The sequence below is a fragment of the Talpa europaea genome (genome assembly GCF_964194135.1).
Source record: "Talpa europaea genome assembly, chromosome: 9".
Lineage (NCBI taxonomy): Eukaryota > Metazoa > Chordata > Mammalia > Eulipotyphla > Talpidae > Talpa > Talpa europaea.
Window position 1 is genome coordinate 21,395,644 of NC_140076.1, and position 12,078 is coordinate 21,407,721.

General features: G+C 34.9%; 1 protein-coding gene across 1 annotated transcript in view; it reads left to right on the forward strand.

The window, feature by feature from the left end:
* Positions 1-12,078, forward strand: part of LOC311176613 (protein argonaute-3) — a gene marked incomplete at both ends in the record, with an annotated part of 76,751 nt that overhangs the window by 29,006 nt on the left and 35,667 nt on the right. The window lies entirely within an intron of this gene.

Here is a 12,078-nt window from a genome sequence, read left to right on the forward strand (position 1 = left end):
CACTTGTCCTGTATAAAATACAAAAGCTTGGATTTGTCTTTTGTTTTCCTGTGGTATTATTGCCTTATTTCCTCTATTTCCTGATAATGAAAGTTAGCCCTAGAAGCTTGATTTGTCTGGTTCTAAAACATCATGATGCTTCATATCATGCCAAGAGGCACATAGTACCTTGTTCCAGCTTTAGTGATACTAAGATTGATCAGTAAGTTCAGAGTTCAGTATACCTGATCTTTCCAGTGTAAATTTCCCAATCAGCCTTTAGTTAATTAATGTTTCAATCATTGACCATTGTTATTCAAATCATTTATTTCACTAAGGATTACTGGTCAGTAATTTTTCTAATTCTATTATTCCATGCATTAGATAGAATTCTTTTGTGAAAACCATAATGTTCTATTGATAATTATTCAGTCTTTGATAGATTTTTTGCTTTCTAGCATAGCAGAATGTTTCTTACCCTATCTGGAATCAACCATTTCTGCAAGGCTCCCTGGATATTTCCAAATCAGTACATATTTTCCTTATATTTTTCACCTGCACTACAATTATAGAACTATGTCATTGAGAGAGAATATTCTTTTTTTTTTAAGATTTATTTATTTACGCATACAAGAACTGGGGTACAGGCCAGAGGTGTGGGGATGAGAGGATTCACCAGAGACAGAGGGGAACAGAACAGGCAGATTGACTGAAACACACTGCTGAGGGGAGCAGCGGGCAAGTCAGGAGAGGTCTGCTGCGCCATGTGGGATGCTCCCTGGCAGGCTAGGGATCGGGATCGAACTCTTGCTGCAGTGGCTGTGGATAGCTTCATAGGTTGCGTCTTAACCCTTGCGCCACCAGGGAGGCCTGAGAGAGGATATATTTTCAAAAGTCCTTTTTTTTTTTTTTCCCCCAAAAGTCCTTTTAACTACATACTAAAGCTGTTTTAGAACATTATTTCTTATGTGTATATGTAGATGTATTTTTAAGATGGATTCCTGGAAGTGAGATTGATGGGCCAGGGGCACATGTGTTTGTAATTTTGATAGTTATTGTCAGGTTGCTGTCCATAGAGATTGTTAATATTTTGCATCAATGAATGAGAGTACCTGTTTCCTTAATACCTCTGCCACTAGAGATGTCAAGCTCTAGACTTTAATTAATCAGATTTGCAAGAGTTTCCTTCTGTACTTTCATTTTGCATTTGACCATGTTTTCACATGTATAAGGGCTACCATATTTCTTTTTTTTATGAACTGTTTATGTCCTTTGTCCTTCTTATCTGTTGGATTTTAGTCTCATTAACTGAGAGCTTTCTAAGCTAAGGAGATCAGACCTTTGTACTATGAATTGTACATAGCCTAGTTTGTCATTTGTCTTTTTAAAATATTTTTTATTGAGGTAACGTTGATTTACATCATTGTATTTTGGAAGTATAGGATCCTCCACTTAAGGTGTTGTTGCCATATGTCACTTGTCGTAACTTTTGGGCATGGTATTGTTTTTTACCATGTAGAAATTTGTCTCTTTGGGGTGTGTGAGTAAGTGTGTGTATACACACAAACACTTGTATGTATTGGTCAGTCATTTATTTTTATGATTTTATGTAAAATGGCTAGTCCCATTTTTCTCTTCAAGGTTTTCTAGACCATTCTTACTTACTTCACGATATAAACTTAAGAAACACATTGTCTAGATCCAGTGGGTGGGGATGGTAGGCTTTATTTTTAGAAATCTCATATTTATACATTAAATTAGGACATTTGACATCTTTAAGGTATTGACTCTGTCCAAAAAAATACACTATTTTATTAAAGGTAAAATAATGCCTGTCCATATGTTCAAGATTATTTCCTCCAGGAATGTTTTAAGTGTTCCCACATAAATTATGCACAATTTTTTGATGTTGTACCCAGACATTTTGTGAAGTGATTTTCTTGAAGTTTCTAGATTATAATTCTGTCATCTAAAATACTGCTGGTTTTGCCTCCTCTGTATTTTTATACCTCTAAATTTGTTCTTACCAGATTACATTGACTAGTGAATATCTTTTCCTTACTTTGGAAGAAATGCTTCCATGTGTTTCTGCATTAAATATAAGAATTGGTAGTAATATGTGTTGATTCCTATTTTTACTAATTACTTTAAATCAAGAATGTGTGTTGGATTTTGTCAGTTGTCTTTTTAGCATCTTTGGAGCTGATGATATAACATTTCTCTTTAGCAAACTTTGAACCAGACATGCATTTCTAGATGTGATAGTGGATTTTGTTTGCTAATACTTTACTTTTTTCATCAAAATGCAAAAATAAGATTGATCTGGCTTGCAGTCCTTTTCAAGTTTTTGTGTTACTGTTATATTTCATAAAAATATAGAAGTTTCCCATTTTCTAAAAAGTGCAACAGTTTTGAAATAGTATTGAAATTATCAGCTAATAAGGTTTAGTAGCATTCCCCTGTAAAATCTTGTGGTATGTGTGTTTTGTTTTGGTGGTGCTCTTTTAAAACTTTTTTTTGGACCTCCCTGGTGGCGCAGTGGTTGAGCGCTGGGCTGCGAAGCTGCCTGCAGCCTCTGCAGCACCGGTTTGATCCCCGGCTGCTGATGAGGGTCCCACTTGGTGCGCCAGACCTCTCCTGCTGCGCCCGCTGCTCCCCTCCGCAGTGTTTTCAGTCCATCTGCCTGTTGAGATCCCCGCTCTGGCTCTGGTGAGTTCTCTCACTCTCCCACGCTTCTGACTATACCCAATGCTTATATAAATAAAGAAATCTTTTTTTTAAAAAAAATTAAAAAAAAAAAACTTTTTTTTTAAAAGATTTATTTATTCATACCAGAACTAGGGGACAGACCAGAGGTGTGCGGGGTGAAAGAATTCACCAGAGGCAGAGTGGGGAGCAGAGCAGGCAGACTGAATGAAATACACTGCTGAAGGGAGCAGCAGGAGAGGTCTGCTGCGCTATGTGGGTAGCTCCCTGGCTGTAGGGGGAATGGAAGTCATGCTGCAGTGGCTGCGGATAACTTCATAGGTTGCATCTTAACCCTTTGCACCACCAGGGAGGCCCTAAAACGTCTTTATTTTGTGAAAATCACTATGTTTAGGTCCTCTGGGTTCAATGTTGTTAGCATATATCTTAATAGAAAGTTTTTTTTATCTACATTTAAATTATTTCTGTACAGTTTTACTAAGTAGTTTCTTATTATTTTTTGACATATTGTTTATTTCTGTGTTCTTTTTCCATTCCTTATTTTATGTATTTGTGCTTTGTCTTTTTAGTCTTGATTAGAATAGGTAGTAATTTAATAACTGATTTTTTTCCTCAATAGGACTTTTGATAAACACAAACACACACACATTCCTTTTAGTTCTTTGGTTTCTGTCTTCTGACTTCTTAATTTCTACTTTTAGTTTTATAAATTTCTTCCTCTACTTGTTAATTTAGTTTTTTTTCCACATTTACCTTTTTAATGATAAAAGTATTGAAAACATTGAATTTGTTTTTCTTATCACTGTTTTGGCTCTATTCCAAAGCTTCTAATTATATTGTCTTCTAGATCACAAAAAAATTAATTGGCATTTTTCCCTATTAACCATACATTGTTTGAGAGATTTCTAAGTTATCATACTAAATATCTTTTTGTTTTCTGATTATGCTATTAGTTTGTCATTCAGTTGTGTTGTTAATTTGAGAATGTTATTTGTATTTCTGTTTTTAGAACGGAGGCTCTTGTGCTTGCTTCGGCAGCACATATACTAGAATGGAGGGTCTTTTGTAGCCTAATATATTGTTAATTTTTGTGATACTTTCAAACAATAACTGTTTGAAAATAAAGTATATTTTATAATTAGGGTAGAGTTAAATGCACACCTATCAGAGAGACATTTTTTTAATAAAGCCATTTTTATTTCAGAGCTACCTTTTTGATCATGTTTTGTTCATTCATTTCCATATTTATTTTGCTTACTTCCTCTCTCACATTGGGAGAAACAAATTTAAATTTCCTATCATAGTGCTATTTCTCCTTATACTTTTTTTTAATTTCTGCTTTTTTACTGTTGGTCCTCTATGATAAGAAGCATGTACGTTTACCTATCTTTTCTTCATTGTGAAGTATACCCTTTCCAATGGTAAAATGACTATTTTTTTGGTTCAGAAGTCTGCAATTTTTAATAACAGGATTACAATTCATGTTCTTGCAATCCGTAACCTACCTATCAATTTTTTCATTTCTTCCATTTTTTTTTTATAATTCCTAAATCATAGGTACATATCAATGACATCATAGAATGATTTTGTTTTGTGTGTCAGTCTAAAGCTTTTTATTGTTAATGGATGAGCCTAAGCCAGATAGATAGAAAGGACACACATGTTTGGTCTTAGTTTTGTTTTTGTTTTTTTAAAGATTATTTATGCATACAAGAGCTGGGATACAGGCCAGAGATGTGGGGTGGTGAGAGACAGAGTGGGGAACAGAACAGGCAGAATGACTGAAATACACTGCTGAGGAGAGCAGCGGGTGAGACAGGAAAGGTCTGCATTGCTGTGTGGGTAGCTCCCTGGCTGGCGGGGGATTGAACTCCTGCTACAGAGGCTACACATTGCTTCATTGTGCGGTGCTTAACCCCTTGAGCCACCAGGGAGGCCCCGTTGGTCTTAGTTTTATCAAATAATTTATGTATTTTTTCTGATTATATGTGCTTTTGATACTTAGTGATCTGTTTCCTGTGTTTTTCAATGGTTGTCTGATGTTAGGAAAGAGTTTTTCCCCTCCCCCCCACTAACTTTGCTTTGTATAATGTTCATCTTTCTTTTTTAAAGCAGTAGCTTTTGTTTTCCTTAATGAGTAACAATTATATTGGCTTTATTTTCTCCCTCCCCTTCTCCCTCCCTCCCCTCTCCTATACTAGTTTTAGCCAATATGGCATTTTTTTTTTTGTAATTTTGCTTTTATAATTTTACTCTTTAACTTTGTTTAAATTTTTACTACTTGACTTTTAGCTCTGACTCCTATTACTGTAAGGTGCAATGAATGAGTTATTCTACTTTTTACATTTTATACTCCTGTCATTCATTTATTTTCTATATTATTATTCTTACAATATTAGAGTATGTGACAGCTACATTTCATTTTGTCAAGTATATGTCAATTTGCTTTTATTTTAAAGCTGCAATTAAATGTATTGGCACTAATTACAGTTTCTTTGGCTGAAATTTTTCCACTCGTATCATGCTTTTAGTTTGTCTGAAATTGTTTCTTCAAGAAGAGCTCATAAATAAGACTGGGTTTGAATTTAGAAAACTATTTATAGCCTTATTCCTGGATTACTACTTGTCTATGCATAAAATTATTGACTCTTCCTTGAGTAACTTTTAGGTTTTTTTTTTTTTTTCATGGTTCTTTTAGGTATTTTTCACTGTCTTCTGAGTAGCGAAGTATAATGTCAGTTTGACTTTCTTGATTTTTTTTTTTTTTTTGTCTAATTGCTAAAAATATTTTTTCCAATATTTCTAAATCTGTTCACAGTGTTGACTCTCTTGGGTCAGTTTTATTTCAAACATGGGATTTGCTTTGAAATTATAGGTACAAATCTTTTATTTTAATCTACAATTTTATTTTGGAGAATTTCTATCCAAATAAAGAAAGAATTTGCTCCTTACTGTGCTATTTTGGTATATATTTTTTCATGTGCTCATTGTAGTTTAGTCTTCAATCTTGAATTTTTTTAATTTGTTTTCTTCCATTTCTTTTCATGAGTTTTTGCCAAGCTTATTTTACCTCCTTCTGTTAACTGGCTGTTTCTTCCTTGTATTTTTAAATTTCTTAATAGCTGCATTAAGAAGTTTTGAATTCATGTTAAAATGTTTATAATGTTATAATGTTTATCTATGTGATATTTCCTTTTGTGTTTTCTTTGTCAGGGATGTGGTTCTTTTTGGCATTGTTAATGGTATCTTTGCATTCTTACCACTTTTTTGCTATTAATATTTGAGTGACATGCATTTTCCCAAACCACCTATTCAGACTGGAATGGGAGGGGGAAGGGACACAGAAAATTAGAAGCCAACTAATTTTCCAGGTTTCTCTACTCAGTGCCTCTGTCCTCTGTTGTTTTGATGGATTCTGTCTTCAAAATATAGCCACATCTTCTTTGCTCTCAGTTGTTTTACGTATTAGGAGGTATGAACAACCAGCCAGGTGTTTCACCAGGTCCTTACTGTTTCTCCTACCAAGGGATAGAGCTCCTGCTTTTAAAGTGCCTGCCTGAAATGTTAACGATTAGGGAATTTGTGAAGAGTAATCAGGAGTTCTTTGTACTCTCCATTTTACTTTTCTACAAGTTTGAAATTACAGAAGAAAAGCACATGCCTTGATTTTAAAAAGGTAGCCCCATCTGAGGCCTGCCACTTCTAAGTCATATTCCACTCATTGTCATAATACTTGTTAAACCTCCTTTCACTACTTCCTTCTGAGATTCCCTCATTCAATCACAGTTCTATATTTTGCAGTTCCCACTAGGATAGAACTTTCTCTTTCTGGGGGTGTCCTTCTAGCATGTTCAGTGTGGTTTCTTACATAGGTTCTACTAGTCTCATTTACTTTGGGGCATAGTTACTTAATTTGACATTTTCAGGTTTTTATTCTCTTCTAGATTCACTGAAAATGTAGGACCTTTTTTCCCCCCAACATTCACTTTGTTGTTCTGCATGAGTTCTAAGAGAAAAGTTGGAAAATATGGAACTAAATTGCTTCTCTGTCCCTAGAACTTAAAATCCTTCTTTGGATATTATAAAAAACAAATTTTAAATAACCCATTTGTCAGAGACATCACAAAGGAAATGTAAAATATTTTGAACCAAAAGGTAGTAGAAAAAATATATATTAGATTTAGTGTGATTAACTAAAGCAATACATAGCGAGAATGTAAAACTTAATCTATTAGGTTTTTATTATGTATTAAAATATCTTTTAGGAAAGAATAAAAGAATTAATGACCTAAGCATTCATCTCAACAAGACAGAAAAATAACAAAATTAAATGTGAAGGAAATAGAGTTAAAAAAAATAGAAACTAATGAAAACAAATTTACTGCTACCCTGTAGATAGGGAGATGTCAGAGATTTTTAAGAAGGATAGTGACCTAATCATATTTGTTTTCCAGAAAGAGACCTCTGGCAACAGTGTGGAAAATAGATAGAGGAGAAAAAACTAATCTGAGAAGCCAGTTAGGAGGCTTTTTCAATCACTAGTTCAGGTAAGAGATGGTAATGGTCTAATGTGGGATGGAAAGAAAGGAACATATTACAAGGATTAAATTGAAAAGATAGATTTAAGAACCATGTCCAGAAAAAAAACTTGGGTGTAGTTACTGGCACTGATTGAAAACCAATAGGTTTGCTAGGTTTTGAAGGAATTGTTTTTTAAAATAAATTACAAATCTGGTGTATCAATCAGTCTGGTTCAACCAAAGAAGTAGAACCAGTAGGAGATACATAGAGAAAGAGATTTGGCTTAGACAATTGCAGGGACTAGCTAGGCAAATCTGAAATCCTTAAGGTAGGCTACCAGGAAGTACAGATCATAATTTAGGGGCCTGGCCTGAAGCTGTTATCTATACGTGGAATTTCTTCTCTCTCTTTCTCAGAAGTCTCAGCCCTGCTTTTAAGGCCTTTCATCTGACTGAATCAGACTCACCCAAATTATCCAGAGAATATCTTTTTTTATTAAAGATTTATTTATTTATGCATACAAGAACTGGGGTACAGGCCAGAGATGCGGGGGGTGAGAGGATTCACCAGAAACAGAGTGGGGAGCAGAACAGGCAGACTGACCGAAATACACTGCTGAGGGCAAGACAGGAGAGGTCTACTTCACCATGTGGGTTTCTCTCTGGCCGGCCAGGGATCGAACTCAAACTGCAGAAGGCTGCGGATTGCTTCATAGTGTGGCGCCACCAGGGAGGCCCCAGAATATCCTTTTTTTTTTTTTTTTTTTTTAAGTCAACTAGGTATAGATTTTAATTATATCTACACATACCTTCAAAGCAATACCTAGACTACTGTTTGACAACTGGTAGCTAAGCCAAATTGCCACATTAAGATAAAAACAAAACCTCACACTGGCCTCTAAAATTATGTGATTATTTAATCTTTGAAATATATTTATGTTCCTTCAGACTAAGTGACTGCACTATATTATAAACTAGCTTCTAAGGAGAGCATAATCCCTAACATGCATTCCAGAATAGTGGTTTCATTCATACCAGGTTCAAATGATGCTGCTCTCTACTGAATACAGGACATAGAGCTGCTATTGCTGGTTAGATGCAATATACACTGTATACAAATAGGCCAAATAAGTGTTATTATGTCCAAAGCTTGAGGACTCTATGGAACACTTAGGGATAAAGACATCTAAGATATAGTAGGAAATTCAGATATGAGAATCTGTAGTAGTGGGAACTAAAAGCAGAAGTATATAAATGCATGTGTGATAAATCTGTAGAAGTGTGAGAACTTCTTCAGGAATAGTATTAAGGACAAGACTGAAAAGGATAAAGCTGTGAGAAGAATGTCAGCACTCAAAGAAGAAAGAAAAGAGTGAGCAGCTAATGTTTATCACAGGCAGTAAGAGAACCCAAAAATGGTATCAAGGAAGCCAAGGAAGAAATATTTTCAAAGAGTACCTGATTCAGTTAAGCAGTGGGACTCTTCTAATAAAATTAAGACATGGATGTCAGTACTGTGATATTTAGTCACTATTGTGTTTGCTAACTTCTGTTCTTCTTACAGGTTTCAATCTACATGTTACTTCCTTGAGAAGCAGTATTTGACACCCTTCTCCCCCCCATCCAGCCATCCCCCAAGTCTGAGTTAGGTATTTCTCTTACGTATTCCCATAGCACAGTATACTTGCCCTGTAATAACATGTGTCACCCTCTTTTTTAGGGTGTGTTTATAAAAGCATGTGTTTATTGTCTGGTCTCCACTAAAATGAAAGCTCCATGCAGCTAGGTACTGTCCATCTTAGATACCAGTGTTGTATGCCCTCAGTGCCTAGGATAACTCATGGTCATAGTAAGCAAAGATTAAATAAATACAACTAAGATCAAGAGTTTGAATTGAAAAGGAAGTTCACAGGAATAAAAGATTTCTGAGAGATCTCTAAAACCTTTAAAATTTTATTTGAAAACCATAAAATATACAAATGAATGAGACATTAGACTTCCAATCTGTAAATGGAATCTTAAATTCTAATAGGGTATATATATATATCATGAAACTTAAGTCGTTATTAAGATTTATATGTAAAAAATTATTATTTCTTAATCATAATACAGTGTTGTAAACCAGTGTTACTTTAATTTTAAAAAATTTTATAGTAGTAACAATAAATAAGTAACCTTAAATAGAGGTCAGTTTCAAAGCAAAAAAAAAAATGCCTGTATAATTTTTTTTTAAGATTTATTTATTTATGCATACAAGAGCTGGGGTACAGGCCAGAGATGTAGGGGTAGGGGGGATGAAAGGATCCACTAGAGACAGAATGGGGAACAGAACAGGCAGACTGACTGAAATACACTGCTGAGGGGAGCAGCGGGCGAGACAGGAGAGGTCTGCTTCGCCATATGGGTTGCTCAGAGGCTGCAGATTGTTTCATAGTGCGGTGCTTAACCCCTTGCACCACCAGGGATGCCCCTATATAATTTTATTTTATTTTATTTTATTTTTTTTAATAGAGGCATGCTTTATTTATTTATTTATTTATTTGTTCGTTCGTTTTTGTTTATACATGCACTGGGTACAGTCAGAAGCGCGGGAGGGTGAGAGAGCTCACCAGAGCCAGAGCGGGGAGCAGAGCAGGCGGAAGGACCAAAGTACACTGCTGAGGGGAGCAGCGGGCGGCAGGAGAGGTCTGCGCGCCATGTGGGACCCTCCTCTGGTGGCCGGGGAGCAGCCGGGGATCGAACCGGCGCTGCAGAGGCCGCGGGCAGCTTCGCAACCCAGCGCTCAGCCGCTGCGCCAACGGGGAGGCCCCCTATATAATTTTAAAGAAGAACTTAGAGAGGAGGAATTGTCGTTATTTTAAAATTCTGACATTTGTATAACACTGATTTAAGTTCAAGGACAGGCAGATTAGTGAAGCATAATATAGGACCTAGAAATAGGTTACACTTATGTTTATGGAAACGTTGTGAATATCAAGGTACTTCAAATCACTGAGAAAAGAGAAAAATATTTAATATTTAATAAGTGGTATTTATATGCTTGTTAACTATATGAAAAAAATAATTAGACCCACCTCACATCATAGCCAAAATTTATTTCTAGTTAGATTGTAATTGTAATTGTGAAAAGTAAAACTTTATAATTCTTTTTTTTAATTTTATTTTTATATTCCCCATACAATTGCAACCCCCTTATTTTGACCTCAATCCCCCCTTGCACCCCCAACCCCATAGTGTGTCTCTGGTTCATAGTTGTTTGTTGATTTTGATTTTTTCTTTTTTATAGTTATCTTTTTCCTGGTCCCGGTCCCTTATTTAGGTTTTCTAGATTCCTGCTATGAGTGAGACCATCCGGTATTTTTCTTTTTCTTTCTGGCTTATTTCACTGAGCATGATCACTTCCAGCTCCATCCATGTTGCTGCAAATTGCATGTAAAACTTTATAATTCTTTTTAGGAAAAACAAGAGAGCATCTCTAATATCATATAAAATATAAAATGTATGATCATAAAACAGAATACTGATAAACTTGGCTCCATCAAAATTTAATGCTGTGTATTACAAAAGACACCATTGACAAAGTTAAAATTCTAGGAGAGTATTTGTATCACATGTAATCAAGAATTTTACAAAAGAGAACAGATCAATGGAAAAAAGAGGTAATTCACGAAAGAGGAAACCCAGGTATTCAAGAGATTCATGAAAATCTCATTCTCAAATACATTAGTATCAGGAACATGCAAATGAAATCAGTAAGGTGCCATCACATTTTTAACATTGAAATGTCCTATCAAATGTTGGTGAGGATAAAGTAAAGGAACTCTTACACACAGTTGATAGGAGTATATGATACAGCTACCTCAGAGAACAGTTTTTATAATCTGTTGTAGAAAAGATGAAATTGTACATATCTTAAAACCCTTAATATACCACAGCAACTTGCAGGAAGCATTATTTTTAATAGCAGAAAATGGCAAACAGCCTAATTCCTATCAGTAGCAGTATGAATAAACTATATAAATTTATTATGAGATTGTGGTATACTATGTAACATTCAAATGAATGAACCATACGTGCGTTTATCTACATGAATAGTTATTGAAAACAGTGTTTAGGGGAGCAATTAACAAAAGGGTATGTTATTTGTATATGTGCTTATAAATGCAATAACATTATCAAACGGAATAAAATGGTCACTTTATTTTAGGATAGCAGTTCCTTTTAGGAAGAAAGAAGGAAGAGGAATGGAATAGATTGCTTGGGGTAGGGAAACAAGTTCCATCTAAAAGACTATATGTTTCAAGGAAAATGTGAGTGTGTTTATGACCAGCGTAAGCAGATAACTTACGATGCCATTGTAATGCGTAGAAATCAGAAGACTGATGGTATTTTTTTTTTTTTAGAAAAGAGCTGTGGTATCTTAGCGAAATGAAAAATCATAGCATAAAATTTTTTTTTCATTTTTTATCTTTACAGATAGCCTAAAATTTTAAATGGATTTATTGTTTAGTTACCAGTAAAATATAATCCTGCTGTGAAAAATCAGCAGGATCTATTTCCTGACTTGTTTCTATGTGATTTTAGTTTTGCATCCCTTGCATTTCATATATTATACTGAACAAAACATCTCTTATTAAGCTTAAAATTTGATGGAGAGGACTGTTAATGATTACTGCAGAGGATAAGCATGAGTATAGTGGGAGCATATAACACAGGCATACATTCTGGTTCAGTGTTTGACAGTCATTTCTCTGAGGAAGTGATAGATAGGAACTAAGTGAAATTAGTGGTAAAGATAAACATGGAAAAATACTCTAAGAAAGAACAATTTAATTCCAATTGTACAGTTTAGCCAATCTAAGACTCAGTAAAT